The sequence below is a fragment of the Phyllostomus hastatus genome, unplaced genomic scaffold (assembly GCF_019186645.2).
Source record: "Phyllostomus hastatus isolate PE091 unplaced genomic scaffold, TTU_PhHast_1.1 phas_scaffold_46, whole genome shotgun sequence".
Taxonomy (NCBI): Eukaryota; Metazoa; Chordata; class Mammalia; order Chiroptera; family Phyllostomidae; genus Phyllostomus; species Phyllostomus hastatus.
In genome coordinates, this window is record NW_025334032.1 from 39,918,901 (window position 1) to 39,940,000 (window position 21,100).

Here is a 21,100-nt window from a genome sequence, read left to right on the forward strand (position 1 = left end):
GTAGTTTCAGTGACTTCTTACACTTTTAACATTACAGGGTTTCATTAAGTGTAGTTGTGTGCCAATAAGACAACCCAAGGGCAGCATCTACAAGACAAATAACTCAATAGGGGAAAAGCTGGGTTGATTGTTCGGTCTATCCTAATTATGAATTAGATACACACACACAGCTGATCACCTTACAATTAATCAGGACGGTGTAAAAACTTCCGGAGTGACTGTGACTTGGGTGACGTAGCTGTAGTTTATAGTTAAGAGCTTCTATTTCTTGCAACTCACAGAAGATAGAAATAGCATGTTAATTTATGGAGAGTAATTACTTAAGGGTGCTACTGAGTTTAGCCAGGCAATCAAGATTATGGTTCCCAAATATCAAGTGAATTAAAATAATCACTTACTATTAACTCTACTCCTGCAAAAATGATTTTCAGCTTTCAGTAATTTGATACCCTTCCCAAATATTTAGAAAAGGACTGAGAACTAGGGACTTAGAGAAAATGGATACAGTATATAACAGAGCAATGCATTCTCTGCAGGTTTATAAACAGTGGTACCCGAACTGATTATTTAAAATAGCCTTAAACTAACAAGTTGCTGTGCTTGTAGATGTATGTTTTTCTGTATTCTGAATCTCCCCCGCATTCAAGTCTCCTTGAATATTTATCTGGGAGGTCTCTGGGAAGACTCATACCACAAACGGAAGAAGAACAAAGTGACCAGATTTCTAAACTCTACAAACCTGGGGCATATATAATATCTGAAGATCAGAGGGGAAAAGTGTCTCTGGTGAAAATCGAGTAGAAAAATACGGTTACTCTGTCAGTGCTCAAAACCTGAGCGAGACACTGTCACGCCGACCATTGGGGGGCGTGTGTGAGCCAGGCTCCCGCCCCTCATCGTTACCATCCCCTGTGTCGCGTGTCGGAGGCATTATGTCCACTGTCCAACACAGAGGGCATTCAGGGTCTGCCGGACCAGATATGTTTGACAGAAAACCTCGAGTGTCTAAAACCCAGATAACGCAGCTTATGTTTTCCTGTCCCCTTCCTTGTCTCTTTCAGGGTCATCTTCATCAACAGCAACAACAAGAGAGAAGAAGGGAAAAGGAAAGAAAAAAAATAACCAATATTCTCATTAACATTTGTCCTTGACTTCCCTGGAAATAGAATCCACAAAGTAAAGATTTATCAATAAAAGCACAAGAATGACCAGCAGCAACAACCAGCCTGAAATCCCGTGCTGTGCCCCAAGCTGATGCCCCAGTGACGTGTTGCTAGTTAGCACCCAGGACGGCCCACCTTACAGCTCAGGTGGAGCTTATGACATCGCTTTCCTATCTGTAGGCACGACATAGAGGTGAAAGATGTATATAAATGGACTATGGTAGTAGTCGTATAATGTAGTAATTGGTAGTTATAATAGGACAAAAAATAGTGACTTCACATTTGAACACTCTTTCAATTACTTTGTATAGGTGGCTTGACGTGTTCAGACAAATCCTCGGAGCCCTAATTGAGTCATAGAACTGACTCACCACAGAGCAAATGGAGACAATAAATGGCAGATGTGGCCGACGGACTTGGCATTGATAATTCAAAGTCTTGGCAAAAAGAGGATGCCTCTGGCAGACACAGACTTAAATGGATACGAGCAGCTTAACGGTGGGACGCTCCCGTGACGGCATCTCCGAACACTGAGATTCCTCACCTGCACTGTCAGGGCTCTAGCATCTCAGCCTGCAAACCTGTGGGGGCAGTGTACCTCCCCCCTCGAATCACCCTTGGCACAATCCTCTTCCTGCCAGGCCTCCCCTAATCGTATCTGACTCTGATTTGTTTGTGTCTTGGCTGCGCTGACCACTGACTACATTGCTGCTAAGTGGCATTGCTTCTTGCACCAATTCTCCAGTTTGTGGCCCCATAGCAGTCTGATTTTTTTTTTTTTCTGCAGGGTCAGGCAGATCTCTATGGCTTACTGAGATACAAATTTCCCTCTGTCATTCTCCGTCTGTCTGTCTGTCTCTCTGCCTCTCTCAGTAGCCTGGTGTTTTCAGCTAACGGTCACTAGCACACAAGAAAAGACGGCTGAAGCCCTGGCTGGTGTAGCTCAGTGGATTGAGCGCGGGCTGGGAACCAAAGTGTCCCAGGTTCGATTCCAAGCCAGGGTACATGCCTGGGTTGCAGGCCATAACCCCCAGCAACCGCACATTGATGTTTCTCTCTCTCTCTCTTCCTCTCTTCCCTCTCTAAAAATAAATAAATAAAATCTTAAAAAAAAAGAAAAAAAAAGAAAAGACGGTTGAAACATAATCTCTCTCCGGGAACAGCCTCAGACCCTAGCCGCCCGTCATCACTGAGCCGATGCTTGGCCCTAAAGCTCAGAGCATGCCTTCTGGATTGCTGGGGAACTTCCGAGTTCAGCCTGCTGGACAGGAACCTCCTCTTTGATTCTAGAGAGAATAATGTGCCACTTCATAGAAGTTGATGGGTACTCACTAGTATCTGCTGACTTGCTAGGAGGTCCTCTATTTACACTAATATTTGCATGTGGCCAGAGTTAACTGAGGACTCTGCGTCAGTGTTCTGCAAGGACGTCTGAGTGCAACGCCATGCTGGGGAGCCGTGCCACCACCACTCACGTTCACATGAGACCCGTGAGAATTCCCGACACCCAGGGAGGGGCCCTTTGGAACTGGTGTTGGTTAAAGACAAATACGTATGAATGAACATATTGGCAACATTTTCAGATTTTATCTATGTTCATTTTATCTATGTCTGGTTTTGTTGTGTGATGGCTATGTTGGTATTATGCTGCTTTTTATGCTGTTCCTTCTCAAGTACTTCTTTTTTTTTATTATGGGGTTTACTTTTTCTATGGAAAGCGGAACTAGATTAAGATATATAAATCCCTACGTTATCTACAAACAAAAGTTTGAGAAACATTGCCATAAAGTGATGGAAGGAAGTCAGGACAGAAGAAGTTTTATGAGCGGGGACTGAAGAAAACCAAGTCTTGTCTGTGGCAGTACTCCCAGGCACCTGGGCCCAGGAGGACGCCCGAGAGGGCCTGGGAACATGGGGGCCGAGGTCAAGCGCTAGCGCTCACGTCACAGCCCTGCCCAGGGTCTGCCTTGTTTGCACATTCCAGAGAACCTGAATTTGTTTCAATTGTGCCTTCTTATCCAGGTATCATGAGGACCGTTAGGTTTTTTGCCCATACTTCGTTTTTGCCAAACATTACTAGAAATTCATTTTCTACTTAGAATGTAAATTACATTTCCTGTTTGTCCTCAGACCAATGTAGCATTTCTTTATGCCTCCTATGCATGATATTTACTGTGTCTTTGACATTTTTATTTAGTAGTGACTATTAATAAATCTTCATGAAAGCAATAGAGACATTGTGATTTTGTTAAAAATGCATTGCTTACGGTTCTTTGAAGAAGTGTGAATGTTCAGCTAAAAGGACCATCACAGGAAGGAACACTATCACAGAAACCATCTGATTCATCTTTGCATTTGCGAAATTGATTTACTGAGCTGAACTGTTGATGTTTTTCTGACCTCCATTCTCTTCGATGTGTTCAAATATACAACCAGACCTAACAAAGGTATTTCTTAAAAAGTCACGTAGGCAAGAATATATGTAATGCCGTTGTATAGTTTTCCAATGAACAAGATCAGCAACTTCCCACCACTCCCCTGACATACTTCGGAAATGCATTATTCATGCAATCATTCTTCCCGATGTCAGGCCTTCCTTTAGTTCCCCACTGCCCACTTTGGTGGGAACTGAGATGTCTTTTTACTTGTTAAGGGATATGCTGTTCTATAAACAAAACCCATCCGCTTGAGTTCCTTTTCAGGTCCCCTGTGTTTTACTTCTCTGGAAACAGAGATCTGTGGCTCCAGACAGAACATGGAAGGTAGTTCAGTCATCAACATCATCAAGTAAAAATAGTAAAATAAATATAATTCTGTTTCATATACAGTTGGCCCTTTAACAACACGGCTTTGAACTGCACGGGCTACTTACATGCAAACTTTTTTCAGTAAAGACCCATAGTGCTTCCAGCGAGGCTGGGGACCCTCCTGGATGCCGAGAACCGACTCCATGCGCCGACCGTGCTGTTTCGTACCAGACCCCTGAGCACTCGCGGGGTTGGTGTCTTGGGGTTCCTGGAACCTATCCTGTGTGGGCGCTGAAGGGTGACTAATCTGGGGGGAGCCAGAGGTTATGCACAGGCTTTCTACTGGGGGGGTCAGTGCCCCCACCCCTTTCACTGTTCAAGGGTCCACTGCACAATATAATAAAACAACGATTAAAAAAAACGCCTTTTTATTCCATTTTAATGAAGAAAACATTAAAAAGCTATCTGCTCCAGTGCCTGGCACATCGTAAGGCCTGAAAAAAATGTTTCATTTTGCCCTCTTTTTAACTTGTTTCTCATGGCAGTTTGGTCGGTGACAGGGAGAGGCGGGCACACACATGTGGCATGTGTGTGTATGTGTGTGCATACCTGTCCCTTTGAAAGCTGAGTTGAATATCTGTTTTTTCTATAAGGTACCCTTTTAAAGGTCTCTGCTTTTAAACACCTTATCAAATCATGTCACTTCATATGAAAAATGTCTAATATTAACACAGAATGTAATAGTTTTTACCAAAACAAGGATCAATCAGTACTGAGGAGGTGAGCCTGCGTGAGAAGGGTAGGTCCCAGATTCAATCTGTGGACGTGTTTTTTGTACAGATGCAAAGTGAAGTCCACAGAAATCACACTGGCAACATTCTACAAACCAGGCTTCTCTGTGACAAGGATGTTCCTCCACACTAGTCAGGTGTTAGCGGGGAGACTCACAGAAAGGATAATTTCATGATAAAGTTGTTACTTTATTTAACTAATAGGGACAGGTCTGTAAAAGGAGAAAGAGAAGAAGAAAGAAGGAAGGAGAAGAAAATGGTTCATGATACAAATCTACAGGTAAGCCAACAAAGTAAATAAAACAAATACAGACAAATAAAACTGTGGTGTTATATACTATAGTAAATTTAGTTACGTAGGTATACTATAAAGACATTGGGACAAATCATAGACTCATGAAGTATTAGGGAAGTGGAAATAAAGACAGAAAAAGCTGAGTAAGTTAGTAGCGACTGAAGCATTCAGCCAGTTCCGACCCTGCTTGCAATATTGTCCACATAATGAATATTTCAGGTACATCTTGACATCCTCCCATTTTTCAAAGAAAAGCAGACAAGATGCATTCTGCAGCTGTTAAAGACTTCTGATTGGCGTACACGTTGAAAGACTGGGTTAAGACTGAAAGGCGGAATGATCTTCAAAAGCCACAGCTATGAAATATTTATCCACCTCCTTTCATGGAAAAGAATGAGTTCATTCTGTGACATGAATCTCTACCAACAATATCAACAAAATTACATGCCTTCTGTTAACTGATGATTCTTAGAGGGTGAAGTAGGTCTCGTTTATTGTAGATGACCAGAGTAGATTAAGGCAGGCATTGTTTACATTGTTCGTGTGAAAGAAAATGCATTTTCAAGCATTATGTAGCACAGGGGATGTAAAGTTTGCTAAAGATTTCCTCAAAAAGGTGATGCTGGACACTTTTTTTTACTGAGGCTGTTTAACGTCTTTATTTTTAATTTTAAAATCACATTTTTGTCGACATCCACCTCTCTCTGCAAGGAACTTTCGTTTATAAAAATGCATAGCTTTACCTTTGAGTATACTTTTTATTAAGCAAGGCAAATACTCGTGTGTCTCCAAATATTGCTCGAATCTCCAAAGCCAGCTGAATAAATAAATATTATGTGATCCGTAGCCCAAAAGTCTGAAAATTACTCCGTATGATGTAAAAAAGAAAAAAAAATATACCCACTATAATTCCTTCTAAGTATTTCTTGGAGCCGATGATCAGTAGTTTTGTTTAAGTTCTGGGGCCCCTGAGCCTCCATAAAAATAACTTTGAAATATTATATTATGTGTGGAAATTTTACACACATGCACATTTATCATCAGCAGGCATGTCCCTCTGCCCTTCCTCAACCGGATAATCCACCATAGTGCCTACCCAAACATGGAAAGGATAAAAGATCAGAACTCTAAAGCGCACCATCTTCGTGCCATTTAGAACCATGTGTGTTTCTGAAATCCCCCTTTACCGCACATTTCTTGGTTGTATTTTCTATGGAATTGTCTGCTTCTCATTAGCAAATTCTAAAGAAATCTGATACCGTCATGTAACACTTGGTGAAGGAGTGTTAGGAGACTGCATTCCAGAGCTCTCAGCTTATCTTCTCTTTCCCAAGCGGTAACTACTGTCTGACTTTTCTCGTCTGGAGAAGCCAGTTGGGAGGGTGAGGACAAGGAAAGAAAAATCAAACCAAAGTAAATTAAGCAATGACCCCATGCCTACATCAATCACAGATATCAGCTTTTAAGCCATGAGTTGTAGTTAACGGGCGCGAGGGCGACATTAACATGGGGACTTGTTACTCTGGAAAGTCACCTTTTGTAGACTGGGCACCATGCTGAGCTTGGAACCTGGTTTGCCAGAACAAGACGGCACGGGCAAAGTGTGAGGTTTGCACTGGCGGTAACTGTGATCATCAGCTCTCTCTTGGCCCCAGTGAATCAGACTGCGAACTCTCAGCGGTGGTCTAAGGTTTATCTCATGCTTCAGTATGGCCAAGAACTCAGGAACTCCGCGCCATCCTTCCTTCCTCAAGAGTGAAGATGATGGAGAAAAGAAAGTTGGGGACAAAAACTGTAAATATTAGCTACGAAGGAAGTATGTCTAGTTCTAACAGGTTTGTGTGTGTGTGTGCGTGTGTGTGCTCACGGATGCCAGTTATTTAGTGATGACACAAGGAGTCTTCAGACAACTCTAGATGCACATCTGATCAATTAAGATGAGCTCTGTGTTTGCAATTAGAGCTTTTAAAAAGCATTATAGTTAAAATACATGGCAAAGACATGCTGGCATAATTGGCTGTCAAAGCACATTGGTACCACTGAGTAGTCTTAAAATAGCAGGAAGTGCAATTGAACACTGGAAAGGAAATCACTATTTCACTTTTTCAAATAAAACATATTGCACCTCTGAGTTCACACGGGATGTTTGCTGAGAGCCTATAATTAACTCATAACGATAAGAACCACAGAAATACACATTTCCTTAGCAAAACACTCGCTTGTTTTCATCCTTTCCTACTCTTTTGCTATTTCCTTGTCAGTTTTTTAGCCTGCTTGTCACTGTTAATCAAGAGAAGAATAAAAAAGAGGTTGAGTGATTTTTCTAGAAAGGGAATATTCGTTTTCGTAATATGAAGGACACTTCTTGATGAAAGCCAGCACGTCACCCGAGAGTTCCTACGACTTGAGCACAAAGGAGGGGCTGTTGACGTGGCTGTAAAATCATCCCCCTCTGAAAACCCCAAACCCACAGAGTCAAACCACTCCTGCTCCCCCGCTCTGGCTCGCCTGCCGCAGCTGCTTCCGCCTTCGCCCCCCTCCTGTCTCCTTGCACAGAGCTGGCAGCCTAATCTTCGCAAATACCTTTCCATCAGGCCGCTCCTTCGCTCAGAATCCTTCAATAGCAGCTCAATAGCCAACAGCACAACGCCCACATTCCTCAGCCGGGCATTAAGCCCCTCTACAATCTGGTTCCAATTTTCTTTTCTTGCCTCATTTCCCACGATTCCCTTATAATGTAGCAGCGCATGTGGGTTCTCTGCTCCAGTCTCCTCGATTGCCTTTGAAAAGACGATATGCTTTCTTCTTTTCCTGTTATTTTCTCAAGCTGTTCACAGCCTGGGGTGTTCCCTGCCTCCATTCCTTGGCTTTGCTCAGACACATCCTCCAGGCTGCTTTGGATCCCAGCACAGGCAGGCAGGTGTGGTTCCCTGTTCTGCGCCGGTGCCCTGGCTCAGAGACACACGGTGAGCTCTGTGAGAGCAGGAGCGCCTCTCCTCACTCTTTGTGTCTCCCACCATTTGCCGCGCAGCATCTTGCACGGTGCTCGGGCACTCGGTAAATAGTTACTGATCATTAGACCAATCGTCACTCTAAAACACAACGCCTCAGCCCCGCCTCTGATATGTCTCGCAAGCGTCATTTAGAAATAGCCGCTTTATAACCAAAACCCAAGATTCCACTCCCTCTCACCAAAGTTAGAGGAAGGCAGAGAGGAAGGCGCAGAAACCTCGCAAAGTATTTGGGCTGACTTGATGGAAAATCTAAATCTTGTTGCATATTAAAATGTGTGCCAAAATTAAATCATTCTAGCAATAAACAGTTAAGGCGCTCCAGGTAGTGAAGTTGCTGAGGGCGCCATGGGGTCGGCTGTACGGGGCCCCGTGTGGCTCCCGGGGTGATGGCCGCTCCCGAGGGAGCACTCTGGATTCAACGGCCCCTCTGGGCACATCGCTTCCACTTTGTCCCCCTGCCTCCAGCCTCCGCACAGCAGACAGAGCCCTGTTTCTCTACTGACAAACAGACCAGATCCCCCCTCGGCCACAGCCCCACCGATGGCTTCTCCGTCATTGCACCCGAATAAAACCCAGCCCTCTCCATGATGCAAGACCCATTGCGTGGTCTCATCCCTCCCCCGGCCCAGCACCCTCCAGCTGCCCTGCGCTTCCCTGTGGTCTGCCGTGGCCTCTGCACTTCCTGTTTCCCGACCCAAACTCCCTGCCCTTGACCTCCTTCTGGCAGGCTCTCTATGGTCGTCTTCACACATTTATGCTCGGTCGGGCCTCTCTTACCACCAAATCCAAACTCAGTGTCTCCCAGCCCACTTCCTATCACATCACCCTACGAAAACAAAACAAAAACCTGTACGAGTGTCAGGAAATAATCTTATTTAGTTAGTTACTAACTGGCCTATGCCCATCTCTTTCCACGAGAAGCAGACACCTTCGGGCCAGGGGTTGTGTCCATTTTGACCACCACTGTATCCTCAGAATTGCTTAACGTGAAGCGTGTGGTCAATATTTGTCCAGTGAATAAATGACTAAAATGACACAGCGAGTAGGTGACAGCACTGTGCCTGAAACCCGAGTTTTCTGTCACTCTGATCAGTATATGGCACTGTCTCACGCTCAGGGCAGTGCTGACGGCCACAGACAAGTTCGCTGTCCTCGGTGACCGACGCCAGCTTGCTCCTTAGATCCAAGACAAGGACAGCGGAGGAAGGCAATGTGCCTGTGCGTCCACGGAGAGCAGCCGCCCCAGACAACCTGACACGGCGACAGCCCAGAGCTCACCCCACTCAGGGAGACTTGTCACAGAGGGCCAGCACTGGGGGGCAGTCATATCTCACTGACAGGGGTCGCTTATACGTTTGTTAGAAGCCACTCGGCCTCTATCCCGGGTGCAGGAGACAGGGGGAGCGGACAGACTGGGCAGAGGGGAAAGAGTCCAGGTGAAGTTCACCGCAGAGGGCACAGGAACACACGTGCTCACTGATGTTGAAGAGAGAAGGCGAAGGCAGCAGTGAGGTGACAGACAGGTGGACTGTGAAGATGGCGCTGCTGACAGAGCCAGGACACTCGGAAAGGGGAGGGGCTGCCCGGGTGGAGCCCGCCATGGCCCGCCGCCTCGTTTTAGATTTTTAGCTCTCGGCGCATGGTTGGTACTCATGAAAGATCTGTCCAATGTCCTCCCATGTTCTTTGGGGAGAAGAAGATAACTGAGGTGGGAATAACTGTGAATTCTTTAAGATTTGGGTCTCTCCTGTCCTCCCTCCCTTTCTTCCCTCCCCCCCCCACCTCTCTCTTCCTTCCTTTTTCCTTCTCTACAGCAACTGACACATAACTATTTACACAGGAAGCCCTCCATAAATGCTAGTCACCTGACTCCAAAAGCAAAGTTCAGCTAGCGTCTATATCTTAAACACTATTCAGTTCCAAGGAGCTTTGCAGAGCCCGGAGAATGAGGACTTTGAGCTCAAACAGGCCTGCCCCCTACACTTCTTGACTCCATGGCCTCAGGCCGTTGTGATGCGCTTTCGTCACGTGAAATGGGAGGCCAGGCAAACCTCTGTCGGGACCTTGTGACAGTAACAAAAAAGGTACTTGGGATATTTAGCAGGAGGTTCGAATCCTAACGATTCTTTACGATAAATCATTAACATTATTCAGTTTTACCTGCTTTTTGTTGACTTTTTGAGAATTGCTATATATGTTTAGAAAAGCACATTGCTCTTAAACTTGAACTACTAATCTTACCTTATCTGTATCAGAAAAATTCTTTTAAGTGTCTAATTATATGTAATATTTTGAAAATAAAGGTATAAAATTAAGGTGTAATGTTACTACTACCAAATTTTATTGAAAACACAAGGAAAACACACAGGGTATAGAAACACAATTACAAGTGAAACATGATATCTTCCTTCAATCTACTTCCATTGGTCAATTTATGCAAATATTACTTTTTCTCCTCAAAAAGAATATTACATCAATACTTTCTCACAAAGCAAAACTGAACTCAGCATTCATATGTTTATTTTCTGTTATATTTCTATACATTACCTTGTCTACCCTAACCAAAGTATATACACAACAAATTATTTTAGTGCAAACATAGAGATGGTAGCCTTTAAAAAAAACCCAGTCTTACCTACATTGGAATCAACTCTTCATTCTTGCTAAATAAAGTATGATTTACTGACTATGATGTTCATCTAAGAAGCAGACTTTTGGGGCAAAGTTTTAGTTACCCAAGTTCATCATTAGCTCACGCTGACATCAGCCATCCTGTGACTCTTAATAAATGATGACTAACTGAAAAATTAGAGAAATATTATATAATACTAATACCACCGGGGTCCCATTGACCTAAAATTACTTGAAATGTTCAATGTGCTGGAAAAAGAATAATGAAACACTATCATCTCAGACAAAGGCATGGAAATTATGCTTCCTGTTAGAGAGATTGTTTTAAAGGTGTCAATGCCTATTATGTCATGATTCTGCAATAATTTACTTGCAATTTAACAGCATAGTAAAGTCAAACATTACCACTTATTGCCAATTGGAAAGGATAAAAATGGGAAGCTCCGTGTCTGGGGAGGGATTCGTAGTTTGGCGCATTTGCTGGTCCTTAAATTAAACGGCTTTTCTGAATGAGCTTGTCGATGAGTGTGTGGCAGTCCCATGTTCTTCTGACTAATTTGGATAGCTTGCGGCCACGGACTCACTGAGTGGTTCCATTCACGAACAGATGACGCATGACAGAGCCGTAATGCTCTTCACAGGAAGTTAGCTAGAAAGAGCCCTGCTACACCAGAGGGGTTTTGCGAACACTTCCATCCAGGCTACAGACTGTGGACATTGATTTGAAATAAACTGGGGCTGATGATCAGTCGATGACGATTTCCATAATCATTACACCATCAGTAATTCATCAAGGTAATGATATTTGCGTCCCTGATGTCACATTTGTCCTGTACGGAGGGACTGAAGAACACTGTGATTTTTTAAAAGCCCTTATTAAGAAATGACGGGTTGTGTTAGACTCCCAACCATAAAGCCATCCGTGGGATGGCTAAACGGGAATAAAACATTTTAAAAATCCTGCTAGGTTTGCAATACAATTCTTTGACAACACCTTCTGTAGCACGAAGGAAGAGATCTTACGCTTATAGCATTGTAATGAAATCTCCCTTATTGAGATTGCTCAGTGCGTTTGCCAATAGGATCTGGAAAGAGACAGGACAGCATCCTGGGCAGGGCAAAATCTCACCACTCTGCACCTCTTCCCTGGGATGTTCCCTTTTTGACCATAGAGATTTCCTCACGACCACGGTTTTCAGCAGGTGTGTAGTCAACAGGTACCTCCATACCCTGCCATTGGGTCATGTTGGACACCGGACTGCTGAGTGATATTCCCATCCCTTGTCGGAGACAAGCTAATGGCATGACGCACTAAATGTCATAAGTATCTCTTCGCCAAAAGTGAACGTGAGCTGAGAAAGTCAACAACAGTGATGTAATTAACAAAATTAACACCTGTGTTTTGAAACTGTCATTATAAAATGAATTACCATTAGACGGCAAATGTTCCAGAATCTATTATGTTTTCACAGAGTGTGGTTGACAGAGATATGACCCCGCAGAATTTCAAGAATTGTACAAACAGTTCTAGTTTGCTGCCTTAAAAGTTCTACTAAGCTAATCTAAAGCATAAAACTTTGATTGGAATCCAGAAATAGTGTATTTTAGATATTTGTTTAAAAGCTCTATTTCTTCTTTTCTTGGAAACAGTTTCCTGCAAGGCGGTCGTCCATACAACACCTGTCCAGGAGCTCTGTATTTCAGGACGAAGCAAATGACAGACTTACTGGGCACTGAGTACATATACTTGACTCTTTCTAACTGCTAGATAAAACCACAGTTGTCTTCTACAAACGTTCATTTGTTTTACAAATATTCCCATCTTTACTAGTCTAAAATAATTATTATTAGAGCTCTATGATCTCAACCTTTCATATATTTGCGTCCTGCTTGGTGTGGGTTCCTGGCTTCGTGACTTCATTACTTCCTTATTTTTTATTGAGGTAAAATATACCTGACACACAATTTGCTGTGTGAACCATTTTGTGGCTTGGCAGCATTAATTGTATTCACCATGTTCTGCAACCACCACCACTGTTCTCAGCTTCATTACTTTCAAGCTGTTGTTTCCCTTCAGGTGGGCACCTGTCGGACAGGGGTGATGGTTAGAGTACCAGCTTCATACTGTTCTCCTGAGACAGGAAATGAGAGGAGAGGAGACGTGTACAGCTTGCCCCGTCCCTCCAAAATGCTGAAATACATACTCCACATTTAGGTTGTTTTCCCCTAATGTTGCTATCCACTCTTTGAAGGGCAAACCTAATTTCTGGAACGTCACAATGTAATAACTTGCATTTACTTAATAGAAAATGCTGTGTGTTACAGATGCTTCCACAGAGATCTCACTAGAACCTCGCCGTAAAGCTACGTGTAACACACGGGAAGATCAGGTGTGCTTTCTGATTGGACAAAGACGACGAGAGAGCTCTGAGAGCCGCAGTCCTCTGCCCATGGTCCCAGGGAGCGGAGGAACTAGGAACCCAGCGTGGCACCAGCATGGAGGGCAGCTGTCATGATAAACGTCTGTGGACTAAATGAGTGAACCAGACGTACACAGGGTTGCTGACCTCCAGTTCTCCCCCTTTCCACCGCACGGCACGGACTGATCGCCCTCTGCGTCAGTCATCCCCAGCCTTCGTTCAGCTCTCCTGTTGGCCGAGTCCCTTTCTTGCAAATTCTCAAGGACCCGCGTAAGAAGCCTGAGGGCTAACGTGGGCTTTTGCTCCTTTTAATTCCTGGAGGTTGACTTGCTCTCTTGACCGATGGGAGAGGAGCGGTCCGGGTGATTATCGCTGGGGCTCTGCGTTTGGGGTGTCTGCTCCACAGGCCGGCGGGCGGCCTTAGGGGTCGTTTCGAATCCTGGGCCCAGACTTGCATCTTGTCTGTGGAAGGGTCTGTCAAGGGACGCGCAGCTTCGTAGACTTCAAAGGGCCCCTGATGGATGCTGGATGCTTCGTTTTCTGCACCCACAGGCCTCTGAGCAAGGCTGACAATGCAGAGGGTGACGGAGGGTACGGACCCTGCGTCGCACTGATGGTGTCGCCGAGTGCATCCTGTTCAGTAGGTAAACGTTCCTTCTGGGATCTGTCCTTCTTTTGGGACATCCTGTTTGTCCTTGAGTGGAATGTGAGTGTGTGTGTGTTTCATGCAATTCTTACTTGCTGGAATTCCAGGAAAAATGAGAGGGCCTATCGCTCCCACAGAGTGGGAGAGGGACATTTAAAGGGAAAGGACTTGGAATGCCGAGACCCTTTCTGAATGGTTTCTGTGACACCCGGCGCGCTAAACCTCAGGTCGCCATCCTAACGAAGCCCCCCACCCCACTCTCTCAAGGCCCACTTCTGGGCCGCGCCGCCTGGACGCTGGGGCAGGAGCCCGACAGCTGGCCCGGTTCCCCGGGCTGCACTGCGGGCAGGTGGGAGGATGGGGAGCACAAGCCCTAAGGTGACTTTGACCCTGTGACGGAAGGTGGGTTTGCCCTAAAAGGGGTTAGACGGCCATACTGTGAGAGTTTGTAAAAGGAAGTACCCCAAGAGGACCACCGCCAGGGAAGTGGGCCAGGAGCTAAGGGTGTCCTTGCCGTGGGGAAGGCTGCCATTTGGGCCTCACCCCTAAAGCTGGTATCTCTTTGAGGGGTCTGAGGTCAACTCGCTGGTCCACGGTCACTTGCACTAGAAGGCCCTGGGGTTTTCATGCGGTCTTATTCCCATGAGTGGTTCTAATCCCGGTTCTTCTGCCTGCCTTCTCCTAGGGCAGCTAGCCAGGCCGTCTGAGGTGGACCCGCCTCATTTCCAGAGGCCATGGCATTTGGAAACGAAATAATTTTGGACATGTGGAATGAGGTGAAGGAGGAAACTGAAACTAAGGAGCAACATACTTAAAATATTTCAAAAGAAAGTTAACTTGGGCTATGTCTTAACACCATTCAAAAAAGAAAAGTTATTTTTTAATCAGAGTAATAGGGAGACTAAGAAAAATATTTTACCTGGTATATTTTCATATTAAAATTTAAGACAGAGAACATGCAATGCATATCAGGAAAGTCACAGCAACTCACCTATTTAAAAAACATTTAAGAAAAACACAGTCTTGCAAATAATATTTTTAGTATAGTAACATGGTTTGCAGATTTGTAAGCACTGTAATTATAAAAATCTCTTAAAGTAATAAGTATTACTAGACAGTAGACACAGAAATTTTCATTAAACCTTGAAAGCAAGTTTTAAGAAGCATAAGTTTCCTATGTAACTTTTTCAAACAAATGCCATTTGAATATATTTTAAATGTCATTTGAAAAAATAAATACCAAAATTTATTTCCAGACACGTTTGATACTAAAATGTATCAAGTTTCTATTAAAAACATGTAAGATGACTTATTCAGTACTACTAAAGTTTTATCTCTCGTTAATCAAACCTTCGTGAGTGGAAGGCAGAGTTAACGCTGTGGGAGACCAGTTTGTGACTTTTCCCTAAACGAGGACAGGGCTACTGAGAAGCAAGAAAAATGAGAGTCAGGACTAAGAGAATAGTGGGGAGAAGTTTAAATAAAAATAAATGTGAAAAAAGATCATTGAGGAAGAAATGATAACCTAATAAGCTGGGAAAATATAGGAAGAGGAAGTGGAGGGAGAAAAGGAGAGGGATGAATGACAGGAGGGAGGAAGGAAGAAGGAGAGAAGAAAAAGGTAAGAGGAAGCCCTGGCTGGCATAGCTCAGTGGATTGAGCGCGGGCTGCGAACCAAAGTGTCGCAGGTTCGATTCCCAGTCAGGGCACATGCCTGGGTTGCAGACCACGGCCCCCAGCAACTGCACATTGATGTTTTTCTCTCTCTCTTTCTCCCTCCCTTGCCTGTCTAAAAATAAATAAATAAAATCTTTAAAAAAAGGAAAAAGGTAAGAGAGAAGAAAAGGAAATGAAACTTAAGAGTTTATATTTCAGTCATGACATGATGAGAGAGAGAGAGAGAGAGATCTAATCCCAAAACAAAAACAAGCCAAAAGTAGCAGTTATGCCCTGCCAATCCGCCTCCCTCTTAAAGAGGACAAGCATGTATTTCAGCGTTTCTTGCAAGTCATGGCAACGCCGAAGAGACTGTCTTGGTGTCTGTCAACAGATCATAATGAATGCTTCAGAATTTTCAAAGATAATTCAGAAAAATTCCAACAATGCCTGTGTAATGTCGTACAAAGGGACCTGGGGAAGCGCCACATACATCAGCTTGAAGGATGACACCTTGTTGCATTAGCCGGCTTTGCTTTGACTTTTTAAGTGGCTTTCAAAAACATATTTGAATTTTTAAACACATTAAAGAAACACTATAATGCTTTTTAGTGTGTGAGCATGTAAAGTACATCTTTTTCTGCAGCGTAATTGAAATCGAATTAATCATTTTCTCCAGAGAATTTTTTTTTAAAGACAACTATTGTGACAACAGGAGAAAAAATGACTTTGCTCATCACCATTGAAAATGTTTCATTTGGGGCAACAATATAATCGTGTGAAATCTTGTACATATTTTCACTAGCTACATTCATGCCATTTACAACTGAAACTAACAGTGCAACAGATGCCTGTGAACTTGGGCATCTTTCCCAGGACAGGATTGTTTATCTTTTCAAACAAGAAACAAATTTATTAACTACTTAATTATAGTGATTGCTTTTCCATTCATGAGTTAGGGGAATAATGTTCCTGTTTAGCTATAACACTGAAATATTAGGCATTTTTTCTTACGCTTGTTTTAATGTTGACTTCATGTTTCTAGAAGACTCTGCCCCCAGCACAGTAGCTGAGGTGTGAATGCGTGGTTGTTCTGCTAATGAGTGAACCGAAAATGTTAGTGCCAAATGGTGATTTTCCGCTTATCCATCTGGCACTCGTGAAAACTGCTGGGCACGTGGGTTGTTCTGTATGTTCAAGGCGGTTGACTCATAAAGGAAGCTGAAGTCCACCTCCTAGAACTGTGTCAGCCGCTCATGCAATCCCTACCAGCAGCCTGTGCTCCCCGACAGTATCTCTGTGTCTAAGAGGGTCAGAACCCTTTGTGCTAGGGTCAGATCCTCACCACCACGTTTCTGCATTTAAAAATTGGCTCTCCAGGTTCTGATCACTAATTCACCAGGTCCCTGCTTTCCATTGTAAATAGCATGTTATGTCCCTTAAGCTTTTTTCCCTCCTTAAAAAGATGTATGCTTTTGGATTAGGGTGATTCTGATATTCATTGTACTTTCACTGCCTTTGGTCACGAAGAAACCTGGTAATCAAAGAATCTGAAAAGCTTGGGCATTTGTTTTTTCTAGGAATACGAACGGAATACTGGGATTGCCTCGATGACGGGCGTACGCCGTGGTTGAACACTGCGCTCTCCGTTGAGGTGCAGCGTGGTGCAGGCAGGTAGGACGCTGTTTCTGGGTAAACACGACTCGAGTCCACTGTGAGTGCCCACTCCTCTCCGTGCTGTACTGACTGAGGCAGTGCGTGAAAATAGTAACCTGAACATTTCCATAACATCTCTTCTGCAGCGTCTTTGGCAGGACTGACAGGGCTTTAAAAACCCTGGGTGAGTCCGCTCCGGGCTTCCTCACCCACAGCCTGGGACCAAGTTTCTCCGGGACGCCCTGTGCTTCTTTCTAAAGTGAGACTGACTCGACGGCCTGTGCATGCATCTTCTGGCTTCAGGGTCCAGGCCCAGGCAGCCCCTGGGCGCCAGCACGCGGGGCGAGGGCCGCGTAGGGAGACACTGTGGACATTGGCAACTTGCGTCCTTTCCTAGTTCACTTCGACTTTAAGATGAGATTCTAAACCCCATGATTCCCAAAAATAGGAGAGTGTTGATATGTCTGTTGGCAGCAGAGGATATGAACTGCGGTTTTAAAGCGTCCATATGTTCCACGTGGTTTTAGGCACCCAGTTAACAACAGCGCTTGAAAAATGACTAAAACCACCAAGTCCGGCTTCAAATAACATTGAGGTATTTTATAAATGAGAACTGACATTGTGAATTCAGGTCTGCGAAGTAATAAAAAGAAAAATCTTCCAATTAGACACGCGCTGGAATAGCACTTTCTGGCTCAGATGTTTTAATTCAACGTAGGGTTTCTTTCAATTTATCTACAAATACTTTTTGAAAGAGATCTTATACTGGGCTGTTGTGCTCTAACTTGGGTTTTGATTCCTCACAGAAAAGTTTTATATTCTACTTTATTATGGTCAGAACACTTGACATAACACCTACACTCCTACCACACTTTTTAAAAGATTTTATTTATTTATTTTTAGAGAGGGAAAGGAGGGAGAAAGAGAGAGAGAGAGAATCATCAATGTGCGGTTGCTGGGGGCCGTGGCCTGCAACCCAGGCATGTGCCCTGACTGGGAATTGAACCTGAAATGCTTTGGTTCGCAGCCTGCACTCAATCCACTGAGCTACGCCAGCCAGGGCTACCACATTTTTTAAGTGTCTGATACAGCTCTGTCCGCTGCAGGCGGGTCCCTGGAACGGAATCTCCCTGCTTAATGGAAACTTCCAGCCCATCGATTAGAAGCTCTACCCCCCCGCCCCGCCCCCCGCCCAGTCCCGGGTGGCCGCCATTCCACTCTTTGATTCTATGAATTTGACTGTTTTCGATACCGTACGTAAGGGGGATCATACAGCACTTTTTTGTCTGTGACTGTCTCTCTAGTGTTAATTTACATAATTCCCCAAGGATTGTCTATATTGTCACATATTGCAGAATTTCTGGCCTCTAAGTTTTAAGCTTGGAAAGTTACCAGTCCTCGTTAATATTGTATGTGTTTGTGTATACATGCGCACATCTATACATATACATACATATGGTATGTATTTCAGTATATCTATCAAAAGTACATATCTCCTTCATATATTACCTACTATATAGTCAGTATATCTATACATATACATACACTGCACTTATGCATGTCTTCTATGTAACATATTAATATACATGTCCTAATTAATAATAATTATTCTTTCATGCAGTACAGAGGGAGAACAAGAAGTAAATGTGAAGGTTTTGGTTACTAAGTGGATTTACCTTTTTAAAAAAATATATGGGTTATAGAAGCCTCTGAATAGGGTAGGACTGGGGACAGAGAGGGGGGAACCAATGGGTATAATGCGTGCTCAAATTAAAGTTAACCATTAACCTCCCATTTGATGATGGTGCAATGTCTATTTTTACCTAAAAGGAGCTATTGAATCTCACGAGCAAGGCAGATTTACTCTTTTTCTAAATTTAACCGGTAAAAATTACCTTAATGCCAAGAGTTGCATTAGGTATGTAAAGCGGTGAAATCACTAATTTGCCTGTATTCCCTGTCCTAATGCCTTCCATATGGATAGGCTCTTCATATCTAATATATATCCATATGGAACTTCTGCAGCCGTGAACTTCCAGCCGCTGGTGCTGCTAACAGGGCACTGTGTCACCCCAGGATGGCAAGGCCATTGCACACCCCACTATGGCTGCACCTTGGGCACAGCCCCTAGGGGATGGGAGGGCAGCTCCAATTTCTGCTGCAGTGGACAGAGCTCATGTTTGCATTTAGCTGTCATTTTGCTTCCTATAGTGACTGCTCTGTAAAGGACTGATTTCAGAGCCTACAATTAACCTGTTCTCTATTTCGGTGCATTGGCACACTATAAAGCTTGTTAACATGTGGTCCATGTCCCGTTAGCACTGGAGTCATTGGTGGTGGCTGTCCTTACTGCAGGCCCCCAGAACAGAGCGGGTATCTTGGGAGGAGTTTCTCTTCATCACGTCCCCAGCATCCAGCACGGACTCGCACACACAGCGCTCAGTCCATAAATATTTGTTCAGAGGATGAATCATGGGATACTAAGGCGTTCGAATCATTACACTGAAGAGAAAATCAAGAACAAGTGCAAGTCCAGGGGAAGGGGTCCTGCCATTATCGAGAATCTTTAAAAAATTGGACCCGACTAGTTCAAGGAAAATTCCTACTAAATGTTTAACTTGCATTGGTGGAAAATAATTAAATGTGTTTTACAAAATTCTGCCCTGGAGACAGTCTTACAGGTACGCAAAGCCGTCTACTGAGACAATCGAGAAGTTTTCTCTGCTAGTACTCCTGCAGAGAAGTTCAAATCCTTAGCAGTGTTTTATAATTTCCCAAAGCCGGATTAACAACAAGGTGAGACAGCATTTAAAACTTTCAAAACATTTGGATTATGTTTACTTTTTACTATTCATAGACAAAACCAAGAGACTCTGAAATTTTGGGCAAAAATAGCTCTCACATTTTAAAATTACCTGTAGAAAACCATATAGTTAGGGAAATCGTAAGTATAGCAAGAAAGAGAAATTGATGTACGGTAAAAAAAAGAAGTAGGAGCAAGACTTTATAGGTGAACAATGAATGACCCCAGTGGCGCAGGGGAACATGGCTATGATCTGGAAAGTTTACTAGGATTTTTCAGAAATGACTGAAAACTTGAGTGTGAATAGGAATAACCAGACCCTGAAAGTCTGTGAGCAAGAAAATGGAGAAAGGCGCAATACGCCAGGAAGACAGAGCAAGAGGTTTGGGTCACCGACCCTCCCCTGAGTGAAGTGACTTTGCCCTCCCCAGTTTCAACGGGGATCCAGAACACAGGGTGAAGTCTGCAGTGACGGTGAACGCATCTCTGTAGCAAACTCAGGGAATGGCTTCTCCTCAGTGTGCAACCAGTGAGATTTCTGGCCGGCACGAGCTCTGTGTTTAGGGACAGCACATTAATAAATTTATGAGTCAAGGCCGGGCCCAGGACCAGAGCAGGTGCAGATTCTATAGCTGTGCCCACTCGGCCACTTGAGAGGGAGGGGGGTGATGCATGACCATGCTGTATGGGGAGGTTGCTCAAACATTCATGTTGAAACGCTGTATGGATATTTATTCATGGATCAGTATGCATATATAACAGATAGGGTATTTCCTTCCCCAACCACTAACACTTTAGTCTAAAGAATACAGAGATTGGTCTAGCAGATTATACATTCCAACCTTTAAAAAGGCTCTATAGTAATAAGTAAACAAAAAATTAAGTATATGTGTTTTATGGATTTCCTGGTTAATGGCAAAATTTGGATCAAATGATCTCTCTTTTTACAAGCATTTTATAATTAAAATTATATATCTTATTCTTATATAGTTTCAATACAGCCATTCAAATACTCATGTTAAAATAATTAAAAATTCTGCTCAGTAAGAAATAGTCCCAAGTTTTGAAAAGAGAAGAATAGGAGACATTTCTTAGAAAGTAACTTCCAAAACAAAATCAATGCAGTAGTATGTTTAATTGACTTACCCTTTAATCATTCAAATTTATAAACAATGCAGACAACATTGATCCCTAATACTTAAACGTCACACTGCATGAATAACAAATGATATAAAATATGCAAAATAATAGCACATTAGCCTAAATAACTCTAATGAA